General features: G+C 38.8%; 1 protein-coding gene across 2 annotated transcripts in view; it reads right to left on the bottom strand.

Annotated features, from left to right (window-relative positions):
* The window catches only part of SUPT3H (SPT3 homolog, SAGA and STAGA complex component), a 284473-nt gene that overhangs the window by 153678 nt on the left and 109003 nt on the right, over nucleotides 1-21792 (bottom strand). The gene's annotated exons all lie outside the window — the stretch shown is intronic.

The following is a 21792-nucleotide window of genomic DNA, read 5'->3' on the forward strand; positions in this document are numbered from 1 at the left end:
GCTATCTACAACTAACGAAGCAACACAACCTCCCAGTTACCAGAAAAGCCCACTCTGAGATGTTATGCTAATTATTCCATACCAGCACTGAACTTGCAAGTGAAAAATAGAAATTATCTCCCCAACTAAGAGCAGAAAAAATACATCAGCTCAGAAGAACAGGCACGCATCCATTAAAATACAGAATAATTGTTTTGAATAGTTGGTTTTAACTGAGGTTTAACTTCAGACTGCACTAATGCTCTCACTCTGAAGATAAAATTCTGCCATAAGAGACATCATTTTCCCTTACAAAGACAAAGCTTTAAAATACGTTTTATTTCAGAAATCAAACTATGCAACATTCTCCCTAGAGTAAGAAACTAGAAGTTCTGTGATAAAATCTTTTCTGGAAGGTCAGTGCAATTTCATATCAATGGTGTGCTCCTTTTCCTGCTTTCAAATGGATTACTTAAATGTTTTAAAATGTTATAACCCACAATAATCTGTTCCAGGCACCAACGAAAAGGAAGAAAAAAATTACAGAAGGCAAGATGTCGCCTGGAAGCACTTTATGGCAAACATTATAAAGATAACACAGAGCAGAGAAGCTCTGGTTCAATCCATTATAAATACCCCATTCTTCTTAAAATCACAAAAATGTATTTATAGTAAGGAACTCTTACAGGCTTTTTCCTTAGAAGACTTCATTTAAGTACAATTTGGCAGAATTTTTGGAACAAGAAAAGAAGAGTTTTATAAAATATTGATGTTTTACAGTCGCCCTAGTCTTAATCTACTTGCTACAAAAACAAAAGCAAGGACTTTGGAAGAGGACCACATCCGTGTCTATTAATTACACTATGGGTTTTGATTTTGTCCAAAACGCACTCTCTAGCAGTTATACTGAGCATGAACACTAAAWCACCACTTAGACAATTAATCTCATAAAAAACACGAGTTATTTTCCTCAATTTATCATTGACTTATAATATATTGTTCAAAGAAATATATGGAATTGAAAAAGCGAGGGGTGAAAACACAGGCAAAAAAATTCCTGTCCACACAATTAATATGGATCAAATCTCTAGTCTCCTGTATCTCCAAATGAAAGYCTGAACAGTTGCCCTGTCTTCTGCTCTTGCCCCATCTCCTTCCTAAGGCTTAGGGAACCCAAAAGGGGCACAAACACATAAAAAGCCACAGTCTACACTGAGCCACCGTGGGCGCTAAAACAAATTATGAAATAATCACTTTGAATGCGGAGAGCTCATCAGAAAGCAGCATGAAACAGATTTCTTAGACGTCTCGAAATAAGTAATAATTTTCTTTTTTTCTTTTTTCAACAAAAAGTGGCTCAGTGGAAAGTGGGAAGCAGTAGATGTGAAATATCYGGACTTTAGAAAGGTATTCTCGTAAGCAAACTAGGGAAATATGAGCCAGGTGAAATGAGCACAAGGTAGATAAATGAGTGGTTGCTCATAAGTGGTTACTCAAAGAGTAGTTACCAAAAATTTCCTGTCCAGCAGCAGAGCACATTGTGCGGAGTCCAATGCCATACAACGTGCCCATTAACAACATGGATGACTAAAAAACTCCACATATTCAGGAGCGCAGAAAGCAAATTTAGAAATATATTAATAAACGGGATAAACGGTAAGAAATTCCAGCTGGAAAAATTAATTTTTAAAGAGGTGAAAAAACTGAGCTTACAAGGGAAAGAGGCAAATTCACAAGTACCAGATATGGACTGGTTGTTTAAGAACAATATAATAAGAATACTGAAAAGAAAGATCTGAAGTTGTAGTGGAGCACATACAAACTAAGAATCAAGAATAAAAGATGAAGAAAAAGGGGGATTAATTTTCACTCTAGAATGTCTCAACAGAATGTCAAACGAAAGAAAAGAATAGTTACTCCATTTTACGGATGATAGCTCAAAAGTGGTCAATGCAAAGGATAACTTGACATCCATTCAAACTTGCAGGTTTTTTTAAGATTGCATTTGTCTACCTTTTTGTACTAAAAATAAACAAACGAGCTATGCTGAAAATTCAGGCTGAATGTGCATGACAATTTATATCTATGGAGAATCATTTACATCAGAATAATTGGTACTTTGGAGAAAATTTACTATAAAATTATAGTTGGATTAAAGTGTATTTTAAATTTACAAATTTTAGGCAGTTCAAGTAGGAGCAAAATCTGTAATCAAGTATATAGATTCATAAAGAGACTTTTTATATACAGTCCATCTGGTGTTATTGCCAGTATCGCAGTTAAAGAAAGAAAATCATCAGCGTGGATATGTGTGCTTTGCTTTCTTAGCTATACCTGTGGAATACGATGTGAAATGGTGCCAGGTAAAATCCGAATTCCCTTAGATATCCCGGCACAAAAAAGCTGCACAAAACAGAAAATCACTCCAGTAAGTCATAAAGTGATTCCAAAAAACACTTCCAATTATTTACTCTCACCAGTAGCTCAGTTTTCAGGTTTCTAGCACATTTCTATGGTTGTAGAGGGAAAAGCGCTTCAAGAAATTAAGTACACATGCTGCACCCTGACCAACAGCAAGAGATGCCCAATGGGAAGCAGGATTTTTTTATTATTATTTTTAAGAATTTAAATTTCATTTCAGAAATGAAATTTAATTTCTATTGGGAAAAAAGTCAAGAAGGGCATGCTGGAGGGCAAGGCTTTCAGCATCCCTTCGTTCCCTTTCTCTTCCTCCTTGCAGACCAAGGAAGCAAAGGTTGGTTTTGGGGAAGACTGACTTCCCCTCAAGACAAGCTGTGGTTTCCATTCACTGAATCACACTGCATATAGGCAAAAGGAAATGTAATTTTTCGTATCAGAATGACCTGCTAGAGGAGAGCGATTAACATCTCCATCCGTGCTGCCGTTAGTGGAATACTTTTCCTTTCCTTCCTTTCTGTGTCGGAGCCAGGGAAGAGAGAGCTGCAGAGCACACAGCCGTCCTCCTCGACACCCCGGGCGCCGCGGAGCGGGTCAGGCCACAAAACGCCGAGGTTTTCTGCAATGGGGTTTTTTAAATAAAAAAAAACATCCTGACTGGGCTCCTATGTCCAGGCACAGTCATCACTTCTCAGAAGTCCAGCTTGGCATCACTCAACACACAAGCCATGGTGCTCACGGCTGAGATTTGTGTGGTCTACGGTAAGCTCTGCTTTCTCGAAAATGTGTGGCATCATACAGAGTTTATTTAGGACCTAAGTCTCTTGGGCACGCTATGTAAGCTTATTGTTTATCATTTGCTCAGGAGGTCTTCTGAGGTCAAGGTAAAAAGCAGTAGGTGATATTTGATGAACGTGTTCCAAAGCACGTTATGTGGTTGCATGGTTGCAGTGGTCCCCGGAGCACTTTGCTGGTGGTCCGTGGAGATCTGGCTGGTGGAAGGTGCTGGCTCTCCCTGTTTCCAGCTGCTATATGATATTTAAGGTATTTTTAGCTTCACTTAATATTTTCCTAATATTACTTTTCCATGTAAGCAATTAGTGTGGTTACCAGGGACGGCAACAGAAGCGATATTCAGCAGCCAGTGGGAGAAGAGGTGGTCTTTACAATAGTGAATGGGAGAAGATCCACAGGAYGGTCTCCTTATTAAGGGGCGGAAAAAACAAACAAACAAAAAACCCCACCCCAGAGCCACAGTCCCAGCACCTCTATTTTTTCCAGTCACTCGAATGAATAAAGGTTCTGCTGACACATTCATCATTATCCTCGAAGACAAAGGAGCAAACAAGCAAGCTCCTTCCTGGCCTGTAAAAAGCTGGGAGGAAAAAAATAGCCCAAGTCATCCTCGCTTTGCTGGCTAAGCTTTCAAACAAGACATAGAAGGGAGCTGTGTACAAGTTATAAGCGGGATTCAAAAATGTGTGAAATTACTGGCCTTGATTTTTCCAGGCTTATACATTAAAAAAAAAAAATCTTAGCTTTATAATGGAACTGAAGACTATTAGCGATAAAAGAGATGTCTGCAGAGTTGCCTCACCAACGTAAAAAAAATAGAAAAAAAATCTTCTGAAAAACGTTTCTGTCATGACCCACCAGATGTGTGCTATTTTAACTTTTTTTTTGACACAAATTGAAAAGTTTCTATGATTCAAATGAATTTCTCCAGTCAGTCTCCACTGCCTTACTCCATATTTATTTACTTTCATCTTGCCCATGACTAATCAAAAGAGATTCATCAAATCAATTGGAGACAACTTAACATTGTATGGGGAAATATTAAATGGGGAACATTTGCTGAACAAAGAAAAGTCTCTTTTTATACTTTTTATTTTCATTCTTATTTAAGTACCGATGAAATGACAGACTCCAATCTGCTTGCAAAGGTACGACTGAGAGCAGGCAGTCCCTAACCACGCAAGCACGCTTTGGATCACCTTAAGGAAAGCTATACTGGATATTATAAAAGTTACAAAATAAAGTATTCAGCTTTGGAAATCTGGCACCTATTCTAACAGACCTGCTTAGGTACTTTAAGTGGTGACTCTAATTTGGGAATTGCAAAAACAGCAGCTGGAGACGGGAACGTTACGTATCAGCTGGCATCCTTGCCTCCCTCCGAAACGCGGCAGAGCTCGGGCTCCTAACTTCTCCCTCCTCCTCCTCCCGAGACGAGCGGTTTTCAAATGCACAGGAGCTTCTAGAAAACAGCCAAGCCCTTGTTGGCTTTCGATGTCTGTAGGATTTCGCTGGGGCGGTCTCTCTGAATTGCTCCCCAGGACTCCAGATCTGAAGGCCTTCCTAAACCTCAGCTTAAGCACAATTTAAGCAGTCTAAATGTGGTCATCAATGGCTGACATGGAGTAAAAGACAAAATTGCACAAAGCTGGGTGGAAAAATCACTTCCAAGTATTGGGGGTTTCCTCCTTCTTTTTTTTTTCCCCAGAAGCTTAATCATCATCTAACGGTTACTGTTCTTCTACCACTTTGAAACAGAGCCGCAAGGAACGCTTAAAAATTAAGAAACAGCAATAATATAAATAAGGGGGTTTTTTTTAAAAAATGTATATCCTGACTAGTAGGCACTTTCTCTGGACAGTGACAGAAAAGCAGTGAGTATGAACATGCTTTCAGAAGTACACTACCATTTTATGTCTTTTTTTCCCTTCTCCTTTCCCACAAAGGCACTATCTAAAAGGCGGGCAGAGTAACAGAGCTGGTCGTGAAACCCCAGCCCGTCAAGACAGAAGGAAATACAAACTGCAGGGAAAGTTGTTTTCAGTGACATACTGTGCAATCACGAGCCTGCTTTGTACGTCCAGGAAATTCTCGTGAGTTCTCTTAATGAAAAAAAAAAGTCACTAAAAAAAGATTTGCTGTAAATATCTCGCGAGCCATGACAAAGTACCTTATAAAATATAACTATTCATAAACAGTCCAGCCTCTGGAATTGAAACACTGACACTTTCTATTAAAAGGTGCTTAGTCACAGTTCACTAAATATTTACAACGAATCATTTATTCTTCTAATTTCATTGACTTCACTGTAGTTAGCAAAAAGGCAAGAAAACTTCCTGCGTGTGTGTGAATGGCTTGTGTATGTAAACCGCAGCTCGCAAAGTCAACTTTACGGAGGCAGAAAGATTTTCACATTATTCCGGYCGGCCCTCCTCTTCTGCAAGGAACCATTTGCTTAGATTTCAGTGGGATGCGAGCGTTCCCATGAACTGGAACCAGTAGGTGTAACACTAAAGGGACATCATACCTTATAAAATAAAAGGGAAAACGAAAAGAAAGGCATTTCCCCACGTTCCCCACTTTCCCAGTTCTGCCAGTAGGTTTTGCAGAGAAATCGCGGCATCCTTTCTCCCTCTTTGCCTCCAGCTCAGCCGAGGGACCAGAAGCTCCAGGAAGGAGAGAAAGGAGGAGGACAGCACTGTGCACCACGTGCCAGCCACGTTATCAGGGGACAGCGTCAGCACTGGAGCTATTGATTTTGACAGGCATTTCCCCAAACGAAAGCAGAGGGTTTTCTCCGTTTGTTTGGGTGGGGAGGGAATGTGAGGTTTGGGGGTTTTCTTTAAAGAACCCGACTGAGAGGCTGTCCAAGAAATGCAAGCTCCAATAGCTTTGTAAGGAAATTAGGTGCTTATAAAAATAAACAGGTYCTTCTGCCAAAAATGCAGACTTTCATATTAGCAGAAAACAGACAAACCTCCCACATTCAGCATTGGCAATAATATACTTTTAGGGACTTGTCAAAGACAGAGAATACTGTAAAATGCTGTGGTTTCGTGATACAGAAATATCTTTCCAGGGAGGCTTACACTGAAACCACCTAATGGATTAGACCAGGACCTACACTTGAATGCAGTCTCCAGATGGAGGAGTATTTTGTAACTCAAACCTTTCCAAAGTTTGATAGAACCAATTTGTGGGGTACCAGCAAGGTCATTGCCATCTTCTTGTTGACATCATTTCTGCCTGCTTTTCCTGTTCTGACTTTGGGTTCCCACTACTGTTGCTTCAATTTCCCCAATACACTTGAAGATAAAAATAGGTGTTTTGTGCACATGAAGACGACTGCAAATTTAGCCACACACAGAGAACCTGGATCAAGATGTAACTGAGGCTGATCTTGGACTCCGAGAAGAATTATCTCTGTTTACAGCTCCCCTACAAGGATCTATGGTTAAGCTGCCAAAGAATTAACAGTGAAGACCTTTTAAGACAAGAGTAGATCAACCACTGATCTATATGTACTGAAAAAAAAAAMCYAAAAAGCTAAATCCACTGAGAGTTCATAAAACTTTCAGAGAGTTTTCTCCTTGAGCAACTAATTCAGAGGAAAGCCTYGATATGTATTAACTCATCTGCTTTTTCAGAAGATGAAATAAGCTTCACTGCAATTACTGAAGACTCCAGGAATAACTGCAATATTAAATGTCCCCATATTTTTTTGGAATAAAATTCCCAAACAAAGAAAAAAAGACTTTCCTTTAGTCTCCAAGCAAGAAAATTAATACCATCCTATTTATTACAGGCACTCCAGCAGGAACATCAAGCTGAGAAAGCATGAAACATCAAGTGAAAGAGAAGGAGAATCCTTGAAAATCATCACCTTATTTAGTAACTGGAAGCATAAATCACAAATTACTGAAGACAAGCGTTCTCAGGTCCGTGGCTAATAACCCTGTGAGTCAGGAACGCAAGAGGCACTCGCACAAATGCAAGCTCAAACTGTGCTCTAGCTCATCCTGGGAACATGCACAGACTCTCCAAGAGGTTCCAGGAACCAGAACTAGTATGAAAACACATACGGATCCCCCCACCCCTTTCATTTCTGAAATGACTAGGAGCAAATTCCTTAATTAAGGTATTTGTGGCCTTCAGAGCTGATCTTCCCCTCTTGAGGTAATGGCAGCAAGACTGAAAGACTAAAAAACCCTTGATGCAAATCAAACAAACATCTAGCTGGTAAAGGGAGAAGTTCCCAAGCTTATGAAAAAAGCCAATTCCTAATTGCAGGTGCCATTTTGAAGCCTAATTATGGATTTGAGCCATCATATTTATTTTGCTCCTCAGAACTTCCATGACAAAACACCAAAGTTAGAAAAAATGACTAAATATTATAACTTATAATTGTAAGTTCACTGATTCAGCAAATATTGGGACAAGTTTCAACATTTTTTTTGCCTCTTCCAATGGAGATCATTAATATCAAAATCAGTGCAAATTATTCCACTTCTCTCTATATGGAGGGAATATTTTTCTTATTCATCCCTTTCATTGATGTGTCAAAAGCAAGGAGGATGAATAAGGGATTTTAAATTATTTTTAATTTAAATATTTTTAATTAAAAAGAAGTTTTGCAGGGTAAACGATAATGGAAACAGGAAAAAAACACCACTATCACCCATCTGAAAAGGAAAAAAAAAAAAMCTTCAAAGTAAGCCTGCACTATGTTTGCAACCATACTTACCTTACTGTATAGTGTTCTACAAATTAAAAAAGCTAAACTCATTTTTGTATAGCTGGATTCATCTGTGAGCATTTCTCATTTAAAGTCAAAGAAGTGCTTGTGTATTTTTCAGGCCAGAATGGAGTATTACCCTGATCTCACGTTCAGGATTACCTATCCAGTGCAGCAGTCTCCACGCTGCCCTTCTGCCATCCGCTTGAGCTTTGCTTTCAAAGACATGTTCACCCTTAGCCACAAAGATTACACAGATGAAGAATCCGCTATTGAATACTCCTCTGTTGAAATATTCCAATGAAGATATTAAAAGCATGTTCTGTTTTTAGTATTAATTTACCTCGCTTCACTCTCCCATCACTACCTATCATGAATGTGGGATTCGACTTCACATTCAGACACTTAAAATTTAAGTATCGGCACTCCTAAAATAATTAACAGCGATTTTGTCATTATAGTCACTGGAGTCCAGAGTGCGATTCAGCTCACTGAACGCAGGGTCTGCTTTAAGGTGATACAAGCAGATCTCTAGGGTCCACAGGCTACAGGTTTTAGCTTCCAAATGATCAAGATTATTTTGAATTGAAGATAACAATAGAGTAACAACCTCATATAATTAATCTGATGGTTGTACTTTGAACAACTACACTGGTCCAAAAAATTATAAAGTGACAACAGCTAATATGCGTGTTAAAACACCGAACAGTACATGGGTATTTCAAATAATGTGACCTAACTCTTAGTACAGCTTTTTAACATATGCGTTTTGACAGCCATTTTAATCAATATGAAGGACATAAATATTGCATAATGCATTATGAATACATAACAAGTCATAGAGAAGATGGCACTGATACTGATCTTTTCATGTACGCTAACGAAAAATAATATACTTAATAAATCACAGATGTCTATAACCAGTAAAATACTGATGGTACCTTTTATGTCTCTTACATGTTTTAGATTTCAAATTGGCTCTGGATGTTACTTTTACTTACCGAAATATCATCACAAACTGCATATACAATTAACATAGACTGCTTCGGAAAATACAAAGCCCTTTGTTCTAAAGCACTGATAAATAACTCCGACTGAAAAAGCATCATGTAACTGTGAGTGACAGAACATGTAATTTGTCATTTTATTTTTAACATGAGTTACTCAAGCTCAGAGCAACACACCCTACCTCACTCTAGTTTTATGGAAATAAGCTCTTCATCATTTATGCTAAAGCCMAAAACACGCAAGATAAACATCTAGTCTTTACCATCCTTACATGCGGCTCTAAATCTGAATTCTGTTGTACAACAAAATAAATGGTGTTACTTTGCTTGGGGGAAAAAAAAAAAACACGTAGGAAATCTGGCTAGGTGACTTCAGCTGCTGTTTCCCCAGCTAAAAAAATGACAGGAATACTGCAGGCGAGAACGATTAATGTGCAAGTATGATTAATGTGAAAGTCCCTATATTACAATTAATGGAACAGCAACAACAGTAAAGACTGACAACCCAAAGAGAAGGTGGCTATGGAATATCACCGTAGAATGTGGGGGATCCATGAAATCTCCATGCAATCTTGGATATAGTAAAAGAAGGTTTAAAATGACCCGTTAAAGCTTTTATCAATAATTTCAGATAAAAATCATTACAGGTTATGCTTCTGGTAGATAAATTGATTATGCTGTTCTTTACATGACGTACACATATTTCCAATAAATTCTTCCCAAATTTCCTGTATCTTCCAAATACTGCTTTCCTGTATTATCTAAGTTCTCTTTCCTAAATTGCATGACCTACTCTAAACATTGGCAGTATCCCTTAAGTATGCTACTTAAGACAGAATTGATCGTAGTGTTTGAAACCTAATATGGATTAAAGTACTTTCTACAACTAGAAAACTGTATCATGTTCAAAAATATGCCAACTCATGTTTTAAGCAATATGATTACCACTATGACTTTAGTCCATGCACAGATAAAGTAAAAGATGTTTAAATATATCAGCATGCTGTGGTCAGCCCTAGATGTCAGAGGGTCATATACAGCTTGGAGAAATTAGTAGAAGAGTGGCATGAATCTAAATTTGCCCAAATGTTTTTACAATGGAGAAAACAAAGAATTAAAAAAACAGCATCATGAAGCAGATTGTTAAAAATAAACTCTACTAAACAGAATACAGGGGAGGAGAAAAAAAAAAAGTCTCAGTTAATGAAGTTTTCTAACTACTGTTGTGGCTTCCCAGGCTTAACAGGAGGGCAGCACGCGTCAACGAACACCAAGTATCACAAAGACTATTACTAGCAGGAAAAAGAAATCAGGTTAGATGAGGATACAAGGGGACCGCTTAGTTCCTGTCTCSGCTTGGGTTTTATCCAGCTTGTACGCTCCAAAGGCCTTTAATCTCTTAACTACTGTTTCATTAGCATCTCTGTAGAGATCCAGGGTGTTTAGACTATCTGGGCGGCTTTCATGTGCCGGAGTTGAAAAGCTTAATAGGAGAACCAACAAGCCCTAGCAAAGTAAGCTTTGGCACATAGCACTGTATCATTTTAAGCTTATATAAGAGCTTTATTCCCATGCCTGGCACCGTGAAAAAATTTAAAAGAACTATCCCACCCTGTTGACCAAAGCCGAGAAGGCCAACTATTCAATAAAAAACGCGAACACCCATAGTCAACGTAAACCCCCGGACAAGCTGAGCGCTGGTAGAGCACCGGGAAGGAACAAGCACCATTAGAAACGTTTTATAGCAAATAAGGTTCAGGTTAGATGTTACAGTTGTTGTGAACGCTCTCTTAAAGCCCTCAGTGAAGAACATATTAAGCAAATATTCCCTGGAGACCCCTCGCACTGGCTTGCTGCTCCCTCGGTGCCACAAGCTTCAGCTTGCGGGTCATTCGGTGAAAAAACACCACTACAAATGCACAAAAACCTTTTATTATTATTTTATTTTAATTATTATTTTATTAAGGGGTTTTCAAAATACTCAGCTATAGAGTCGCTATGCTTTGAATAGAATTAAACTCCCATCAAATATCAGACCACTGAACTGGCGCTGACTAGGTAGCGACCAAAAACATTGCCCTGTATTCTAGCAGAGAATCGATTTCTTCAAATTTTTAGGCAAAGTTGTTTGAACATGGTTAATAGGCAGAATCCATTTGTGAAATAATATAGTACYGCGGAATAAATATTTAATGTGAAACTATGAAGAGACAACCATCTCACCTGCAAAGCAAACACGTGAAGCCACTAGTCAGAAATTCTTACTCATAAGGCAGAAAAGAAAAAAATAAGCACAAAAATGCTAACCGGAAGCATCGCACTTATAGAACAGCGTCCAAAATTCACTTTCGGCCATTAACGTCGCCAAGCCAGGCCTCGCAAATTTTAGGCCGCCGTGCCGCACAAGGCAAGGCGCAGAGGTCGCCCGCCCCCAACCTCTACGCCGGGTCGCAGCCCCGCCGCAGCGCGTCCCGACCGCCCGCAGCCAGGGCAAAGCCAGCAAAACCCACCGACGCCGTTACGCGTTTACCGAAGGCAATGGAGCGCTTTTGATCCTGCTTCTTGGTATGCCGGGTTTTCCCCCCCCGACGGCTCCGCGCCACGCGCCATTTATTCCCCACACGCAAAGGGGCGGCGGGATGGATTTGAGAAGGTGCACGCGTGCTAACGGTGGCAGGAAAGTTAGCAGGAAAAACATCATTGCAATCCCCTTCCACCATCGCATTCGTCATTTTGGTGCGATACACAGTCAGACGCTCTACAGGCAGACTATAAAGCATTCTTCACAGCAGTTTATAGCCTCAAAAACGACACGAAATTATCTTTTCTTAGAGCATATCTAGAAAATTTAAAAAACAGTCTGCTACCAAAGAGCCTCATCCTTGAGGTCTATTATTGAACTTCTARTTTTACTGGCTTACTGCTGAAGAAGATATAAAAACTTGTGGTTTAAAATCCCTGAAACAAACGCATAGAATTAAATTCTCCGTCAATCTATAATTTGTGCAGGTAAACATATAAAAAAGTCTGCTTTTAATTGGCTTCGCCGAGGAACTTTTGCAAATAAAGTACACGTTATTAATTCTTACTTCACAGACTAGAAACAGGAGTTGCCAAAAGTCGTCTTCCTAGTGGCAAATCCTGTCAGCCCTCACACATTTTACTGAAAAATTTATGGTGTATTTTGCTAACTTTCTTGCAAAAACAGAACACAGCAAAGTGTCCTTTATGCTTTGTTACGCAAAGAATCAGATTCAAAAACATTCAGGAAATCAAAGGGAGGTTGAGCTTTATTTTACTTCAGATACTTTGGCTCAGACAGCAAATAATAATCTAATAATAATAATCTAATCCAAATACACCAATTTTTTTCGTGTTTTCAAATATCTTTCTTRCTTGGCTTTTATAGGCCCTTCACTTTTATTTTTGCCTGCAGAGAAGCTACAAAAACTTTCAGGCTACAAAAACTTTCAGGAATAAGACCTCTGCTTAGCAAGAGTACACATTATMGATTATATGTCTCATTTTATATCCAGCCTCATTTTTTTAATTATTGTTCTGGGACATTTAATCTCTAAAGGGAAGTTTGTGGAGCCCATTAGTTTCATCTTGAAATTCAGAACTTGCTAATGATGCACATATATTTGAAAAAGTGTGTTTCTTYGAAAAAGATCATTTGGTGCTAAAAACATTTTAATTAAATGCAAACAAAGATAGAAATTATTTTGTATATTTTGCTTTTTTTTTTGGGGGGGGGGGGTTAATAGTAACCTGTATACTCCTGTTAGGGGGGAAAAGTATACATTTGATTAGTTCTTTGGTTTTTTCCTCCTCCTTTTCACCTTTGGGCAAATTCACTTTTCCAGACACCTGAAAGCTGAGCTTCCTTTCAGCCAAGCTAAAGTTTACCCTAATCTCAACATACGTATTTTCTACTGGCATTGATGGTTACGTACAGCATTAAGCATGACTATATTTCACATGGAAAATAACTTACACCAACATTTCTTAAGCATCTATTAACCCTTCCTTACACGCTTCAGTCCCAGCGAACCAGTTACGATGGATCTTTATAATATAATAAGCAAGGRAAACATCACCTTGAAATACGGAAGACAGCTTCATCAGTCCCAATGCAGAAAGAAATCTCTCTGCAATTACATGTATTGCATATTTGGGGGAGGTTCCTCAGAAATAAAACACCTAGAGAAGGTTGGTTTTTTTCTTTGTCATTTCTAGTTGTCCCCTACACGCAGCTTCTCCCAAGTAAGTCCTGCTCTCATTAGCAAACTTTGGGAAACACAGAATTGTCCAATCAGTAGTTTATCTCTGTTTTCRCAGAGGTGACCTCAATGACAATTATTTTGAACTTTAGCTATTAAATGTTTGGAAATGTTCACTATCATATGAAGGAAGTGCTACTATTTTTATTCTCAAAYGTCCAAAATGGGCTTTTTTTCTGCATTTCACTTTTGGACACCCAGACTTGGACACCCAAGTCCTCGCGTTCACAGGCTGTAAATAGGGATGCTAACCAACAGCTGGTTTTCCAGGTATGGATTTCTGATCTAACACTAACTAAACCAACTACCTTGTTTTGCTTTAACTAGGGGAGGCAATTCAGTTGGAGGATCTGAAAATCCCCCAAGCTGGTGAGGAACGAGGGATTTCCAGAAAGGAAGAATGCGAACGATGGTGCGGCAAGCGCACGGCAGCCCAAACCTGCAGGACGCTTTCGAGCTGCACCCTCCACGCAGGACTCCCCGGGGTGAAGCAATGCCAGGGGAGGTAGGCAGCAAAGCTACAGTCACGGTGCAGCACATGCAAGACACCAGGATAATGCAGGCACCAAATACCAGCACGCCGAGCTGGCCGAACGCCGGCAATAGGAGCGCGTAATGTGCGTATGGTAGACCAGGCTATGTAAAGCTTTGACTCAAATATCTTTTCTTCCTCCTGTTAAACTAGTCAATGCCAAACAAAAGTAGGATCTCTAACTCTAAATATCTAAAGAATACTGTAACAGCATGATAATGTTTACTTCAGTGTGCTCCAGCTGCTATAAGGGTGTTCAATATTTAAAGCTGGATACCCTGAGCTCGGTAAAAATAACTTACTTATTTACAAAGTAAAAGGTTGAATCAACTTTTTAAATCAAATGTTGAAAGTCCCATGTTTGGTGCTATTTTTAATGTTTATGTAATTTAGAACATCCTTACCTTGTTTTACTGAGTAGTAATAGATGATCTTTGGCTTTATTACATATCAATTAATATTATTAATGACACTATGTACGTGAATACTGAGAGTTTGCTCATTTGATCTTAACCAACCGTCTTGTCCCATTTGACTCGGCAAAGCTTACACAGTAGTAAGTGTAAGCAGCATGATGACGAAACTATAGTCCTTTACTTAATTTTAATATGGCCTTTACTTAATTTTAAGGGAGAGGATTATTTCTTAAATCAGAGGCTTGCAAACAATTATTGTATTTAAAGAGCTGAGGAATGGCAAGATAAATTGTGTGTGTACTCATATTCCCACTGCCTCCTTGAGACTGAAGTTTTAAATATTATCCTTATTCTAAATATTCTTTTAGAAAAGGTGAAGAATCACATACTCCTGTAATCACATTTTCTGTGTTATCGTTTCTACAGAAAAGCAAACCCTCCTTCACAAAACCTTACCTTTGCCAATAACTTCAAATTGATGTTTCACTKTTTTGCCACCCCGTGGGCATTGGAGTTCACAACTCTCATTAAGAATAAAACCTTATTAATGAAAGACAATTTTGCTTACATTAAACAGAAGGTTCCACGACTTTGGGTTATGCCTCAAAGGTTGAAAAAGGATCCATTATCCTTTCAAATAACTATTCTTTATTTCTACTAGCTCCATCTTTTCCTTATTATATTATAYCTGTGCTTAAATCACGCTCTCATTGTGGAAGAAACATTTCCAGAGTCTTAACAGTTATCTAAGGCTACCACTGAGAAAATGGCCAATGCTTTAGTAATGTCTAGATTCGGTTATTGTAATATTTTGCTTTACCTTTACCTTTTAAATACAGCTTCTGTTGTACAAAAGGTTTAATTCTTAGCTACATCTGCTGTTTTTATATAGTTTAAAAAGTGAATAGTTACAGTTCTGTGTACAGAAAACTAATGAAATTAAGAATTACTGCCTTTAACACGCTTCCCTGTAACTTCCTTTTAACACACTTGCTCCTTTTTATAGCACTGAATCCCCTGCTAGCTTCGTTGCTCGTCTATTTGGAGAAGTTACAGAGGAATAAATGAGAGGAAAACTTACAACCCATTAACACTCAACATTAATCCTCTTAGTGTGCAGAAAATTACCTTACACTTAACACTGCCCAGTAAGACCATCCACATGAGTCAGCGCGGGTCAGTTCATGCATTGCAAATTTACATGCTAATCTACTTCCCTTTGAACTTCCTGCACAAATAAACCCAAAGCACAGAAAACTTACCCCAGTCCCCAAACACAACTCTCTAGGAAGGGACACTTTGGTGTATTTCACATGTGCAAAGCGAAAAYCTCCGTAAGAGCTGGCTTATCCATAGCTGAATACAGAGTTTGCAATGGAAGAACCAAATGAATCCTAACTACAGCTTTTTTTCCCTAAATGATGGTCATCAGGACTTTGAGCTGGATTAACCTTATATATGCAATGAAATATATGCTTTTGCGCATCTTGAGAGCTACCCATCTAGACAATATAATATTCTCAGTCTTAAGTCTAGGAATGCAAAACAAAGCAAAAAGAAGAAAGAAAAAAAARGCATCACTTCTTTAAATCACAAATTAGGGTTTCTAGGATTTCTAGCTAACCAACTCCGTTTGTGCAGGTCAGCCGYGGCGTGCTCCCTGCCCGCCCGTGGGCAGGGCTGATGCCACCGTCCTACGAGACGTACCGCGTTGCATTTTAAAACTAAGTCATTCCGCACTACTGTTGACAACAGACACCAGCCTAGAGCTAACGGCACAGCCCTCTGCAACCAAACCCCACGTTTCAAGCAGAGATGTACATCAGCAAGAACGTCGAATCCAGCTACTTAAGCCCCCTCCCGTTTTTCTTTTTGGTAAGTGTGGGATTAAGCTTGAATCCAGCAATAATATTCACAGGGCGGATCCATCTTTTGCATGCAGGTTATTTTGTATCCTCTCACATATATATTACGTCATATATATTCCCATCTATAACCTCTAAACATTCCACATCCATAACATAAAAAACCATTCAGTTATGGATCTATCATAACGCATTTTAATGTTAATCAAGTGAACCTTCATTTATTGTTCTTCAATATCCATTTTTTCCTTGAAGCCCATGTTTTTTTCCTCAGTATTAACATGAATATTAAATGAAAAGTGGGTAACACCCATCTTAATTACCTCTGCTTAGGAAGGATGACCTGGTTAGCAAAAACTCACTTCTTAGTATACCTACTTTATTAATTAATTAATGTCATATTTATAGCATAGACCAAATGTTTTAAAGCTAGGAATAAAAACCAAAAAAGACTGCAAACTCAAGTACTCAAGTATGTACTTTGAATTTACTCTAACATCAGATTTCTATAAACAAAAGTCAAAATATAAAGCATTCCTGTAAAAATGGATGAGAACAACTTTGGTGGTTTTTGCAAAGCATAGCAGAACTGGAAAGTAAAAATATTATTTTAGGTGGTGAAAACAAAACTTTTTGCATATGTAAGTGAATTATGGTGGGTTTTCCTGTTGCCTGTAATTTAGATTCAGTAATGAAGAGCTTTTTGGGTCCTTTTGTGTTTTTTTTTCTGGGGAATGGGTGATTTTAGCATTTCTTAAAAGTCAACTGAGAGGAATCAGCATTTGAAAAAGATAAAACCAGCTACTGATAAAATAATTCAGTTTGAACACAACGGGTATGGAATTATTGTTGCAGAAAACCAAGGACAGACATATGTTTTAACCATCAATTTTAACCCTCAGATTCATTGTTTAGTTTCCTCAAATTTCCAAAGTTTAAACCGTATTGTATGCAACTTCCAAAATTAATTTAACTAAAATARTTTATGATTGCTCCCTGCAAACTTGAATGAAGATGTTACAAATCATATTTTTTAAATCCTACATTTAGCAGTATCTAGAAAATTTATTCTCGAAAATCACAAGCTTTGGCAACTGCTACTTTTTACTAGGAAGGACATAAAACCTACCCAGGTGACAGAGCAGCTCATAACTCAATCCCAATATATGTCTTAGCTCCGTAGATAGCTCATAATAAAACAGCACAGGTTTAACTAGCTACTCATGCTGCTGCACACTGGCAGAGCCATGCAGGGGGATTTCCCCTTTGCAGCACAATTTCACCTTGTCCTTTGCTAGTCCTTGCCTACAAAGTTCCCACCGGTGCTTGATGAAGACACAAGTATCGCAGAATCACGGCAGCAAAGCGAGTGGCTATATGCGACTTGCGAGATACGAGCACCCTTGGATGGAGAAGTTCCCCCAAGAAGAGCACAAAAAAGGTTGACTGAAAGTCAGAATTCAACCTCCCTTTCAGATGAAAATTTTACAGTACCGCGAAAGCCATTAAGCTCCTATACAGCAATCAATAATCGATGTACCTTTCTGCAAACAGATGAAATAAAAATAAGACATAACGGGTGGCAGCAATGTTCAGGAGGTACATCAAAGGCGCGATTTACTGCAAGATGACATTTTGGTGTACCTCAGAAAATACCTCYTCTCCACCCTCAGCTTAAAGATTTGGCATCTTTTTTTTTTTACACAATATCATTTTCAGTAATTCCCTCACTTTTAGATCCATCCTCCCTGTCCATTTCTCATCTCACAGTATGCCGCTGAGATTTGCTCAGATTTGTGCATGATTTTTGTTCAAAGTGACAGTTTCCTGCCTAAGAAAAATGCTCTACAGAGAACGATGTCACTACCCTAAGCAAACCTATACTTAGAAGCGCCGGCTGCGCCCTCGAAGGGACAGTGGTTGTCTGAAAATGAGTCTGTGTCTTCCCAGAAGTGGGTGACCGTGCCACATTTCCAAGTGGCAATGCTTAAAGTATTACAGTTTATCTGGGCAGCAAAATCCTCGTGAAGCTTAAATTGCTAACCGCCCATAGTTTGGAGCTAATCTTCTCTTCTTCCTCTGCGCTGACCCATTTTAACGTGACTATTTAAGGCTGTTGATGGCAGTGCAGTGCAGTGAGCATTTCCCTGGGTTATTTCAGGAGTCCTTGCAAGATTCAGTTTTTGAAGGGCATCTTCCTAAAATCTCACACCTACTAGGAAGTATGAGATAAAGGATTCCAGCATTTCTAACATTTTCAGAAGAGGAGAGGTATAATCAGAAGAAAGCAGAAAATAAAATATTTTTGAGAGTACTTATCCGGACTGAATATCCCAYATTCTTCAAAACATAAAATTTCCTAACCCGTCACCCTGACTGATTTTTATTCCTGCTGGGATAGGTGACTTGGTAACTTTTGTTCTTTAGATTTATCACAGCCATTTCAGAGCCATTCCCATAGCCGCAGCCAGTAATTTCTATAAAGGCAAAACTCATGCCAAGCAGGGAAAGCAGCACAAATTGAAACAGTGGCAGGGTAGGAAATAAAGCTACAGTCGTAGGGGAGGGTCATAAAGCAAGTGCTAGTGAGCTGTTACAGGCACTCAACCACCGTCAGCGTCGCTCAAGAGACTCGGTGCTCTACACTGCTGATTGCCCTAAATAGCCAGCAGGACTGGGGAGCTTAGAGAACTGGATTGAAGGAATTTTCTCCATAATCGTTTGCGATAATACTTGCTTTGTAAAAGTTCATGTTGGAGATGGACATTAGTGAAGCTTCTTGCAGCTAGTAAGAATGAAAAATATCAGAGCCTCAAAATCTTGAAAGCATGAAAGGAAGGAAGAAGGGAGAGAGGGAGAGAAATCTCCTGCTCCCATGCCTCATCCCAGAGGGATAAAAAGCCCAGAATGGTTCTTTGATGAGATTTTTATTCTCAGCCCGTACTCCGCTCCCATCATGTGTCACRACTTTTTCAGAGAACTGCATGAAGAAGTCCTGAAGAAGAGTCTGAGCACGCAAAAGCTTGTCACTTGGATCCAGCTGTCCCAGTTTGTGTAGCAAAAGACTCCCCGCAGAGCCTGCTTTGCTTAAATCCATCTCCATAAATCTTCAATGATGTTTTAAGTCACCTAATTTATTTCAATCTGAGTTTTAGAATTAGGCCATGATTGCAAAAAAGACTAAATCAGGTTTAAAATGACAAACAACTTGCAAGGCTCCTCTTACATTACTGCTAATGTTCTGGTTAAATCCATCACCGTCTGGAGCTGGGTACGTGGCTTCCTCGGCATGCCACCAGCTCCATCGTGGTTCTTAAATGTTCTACCAGTGCATGAAATCAAAATTAGGAGCACGTTAAAAACAAAGCAGAGGAAAGGGATTCCTCGGCTGTCAGCTCCAGTGCCCAGTGACCATGGACGCTTAACCTGTTGCCAGAGATCAAGAACACATAGAGGCATGCAGGAGACAACCCCATYGCCTGGCTCAATGGGGAGTTTAGAAGGCTTCAACATCCTTTTAATAAATATAAGTAGCACATGGCAGTACAAGAACAGAAAACGACCAAGCGAGAGTGCTCACAAAGCTGACCTTACAAAAATTTGGAGATATTTTGATGAGGAAGGGGACTAAGGATACGAGGTGAAGACCGCGTATCTTCAGCTCATGAGATCTATCACAAGCTCTGCCRCGCCTGAATACTTTCACAGTTTTATATGGAAATTCACAGACTAAGAAAGCCTGCATTCAATTGCTAAAGTAATGATGTAAAAAAAAAAAAGCCCTAAACCTCAAGAAATTTGTAACTATCCCAAAAGCAATTATTAAAAACGCAGGAAATTCACACCTAGCAGCCATGTTAYATAAAGGCTTTTTTGTGTGTTTTTATCCCAAAGTGCTATTTTTGTTTTTCTGGCCTCAAATTTTAGACATTTTTTGATAAATTTCCTATTCTTTTTCATGACACCAAGTTATAGTTGGATGTTTTACCTTTGCATGTTCATATTTTTAAAATTTTGCATTTCTTGTAAATTTAACCTTAATTCTGAATTACCTGGACTTTTAACAAATGCTGTTGGGATAAATACGATATGGTTATTCATTCAGTCTGATCTTTAAATTGCTAACCTTTGTTTCAGATGCATACTTTTTTTTTTTACTTCAGAATTTTTAAACTTCATCTGTATCAGTGTCATGGTCCAGTCTCACTGGAAGGGGCTGAAAAGTCATATGTCATCATGTGATGCAATATCATCCTTCCTGTTCTGTCAAAGTTCATACATGAAATATTTTCATTATACAGACTGTCTTGAGCAGATTTGCTGTTTCAAGATTATCTATATTCATTTAAGAATACCATAATTCCACAACAATCAACATCGAGAAAAGACAAATATTAATTTCAAATTCTACATGTGTACATCAAACAAGTAGTTTCCATTCTTTTCCATTTTGGTCTTCTTTTTTCAAAAATCTGCCAAACCGAAATTTTTTTCATTGTTGTATTTTCATGCATAACCTGCAAAGCCCAAACTCCTCTGATTTAATCTTATGCACCTAATTACTATGTTCAGATGAGGAATTTGATCACTGTCACTTCCACCTGCAACTAATGGAGAGGTCTGGACATCTCCAGATAGCCCTTTGACCCACCCTCAGGATTTGTCCATCTTTCTCCATTGACCACAGAAGGTGAAAAATTTCCCAGATTAGCTAGCTCAGTACTGAACATACCAAATGCTCACAGATATGTTTTAACTTTCTATTTCATAGCTAACAACAGGTTTTGCTGGTGCTCTTTCTATTTCCCTCATAATCTGAACAGTTGCCTCTGCRACATTTCTCATTTCAGCACTGAGCAAGCTGMAGAAGCAGACTTAGTCRACTAAGATTGATCTCTTACGGCCTGATGTTTTGTGGTTGAACTGCAAAATCTTCAAATCCCTTCTTTCCCCGGACTTCCCTCTCCCTACGCCTTTCTATCTCACGCRGGATTTTGGGTGCCGGGCAGCAGGTGCCGCGTGGCCATCCCGTACAGGTGGGAAGGCCTCCCACCTTCTCCTGGGCCAAAGGGAAAAAAAAATTCCTGGACCACAGCCCCTGCTTGGACGACGTGCCCACAAGGGAGCAACTTGGTATCTTTGAGACCTTCATCACTCAGCTAAATGTGGTTGAAATATGCCAATGGTTTTAACTGATATTAGCAAGGGAAGGCGGCCTGACTGCATAAACTCGTCTTCTTCGGATATCGTGCCAAAATGAAAATCCACAGTAACGACCAACCTCGGCCAAAGAGAATTTCAGCACTCTCACTGTAATAAAAATAAATAATACTGTGTTGGAATTATGTTTTGATGTTTTCTATATATTTATATTTGTTTATATATGTTTATATCGATATGTTTCTAGATAGTTATAATATATAAATATATATATTTATATAATCTATAATCATGGATTTCTTTTTATTTGAAGTGCTTATTTTACTTCCACAGTTTGTGTGGCCAGTCTATAAGTATTTGCTTAAGAAAAAAATAAATAAAATACCCAAAAGTCCACTCTTCAAAACTAGAAAAAGATGCTACATTTAAACATTCAATCATAATGCTTCTCTTTTCTCCTTCTCTACAGCCTTGCCCCTTGTCATGACACAGTAATCTCAGTGCATTAACTACCAATTTTTAAGTCTGAGACATAATCACACCAGGTACTACTTCAAGCAGAATAACTCCCCATTAAATAAAGGTCCTGCAACACAGATCCA

The sequence above is a fragment of the Apteryx rowi genome, unplaced genomic scaffold, assembly GCF_003343035.1.
Source record: "Apteryx rowi isolate R43461 unplaced genomic scaffold, aptRow1 scaffold_157, whole genome shotgun sequence".
Classification (NCBI taxonomy): Eukaryota; Metazoa; Chordata; class Aves; order Apterygiformes; family Apterygidae; genus Apteryx; species Apteryx rowi.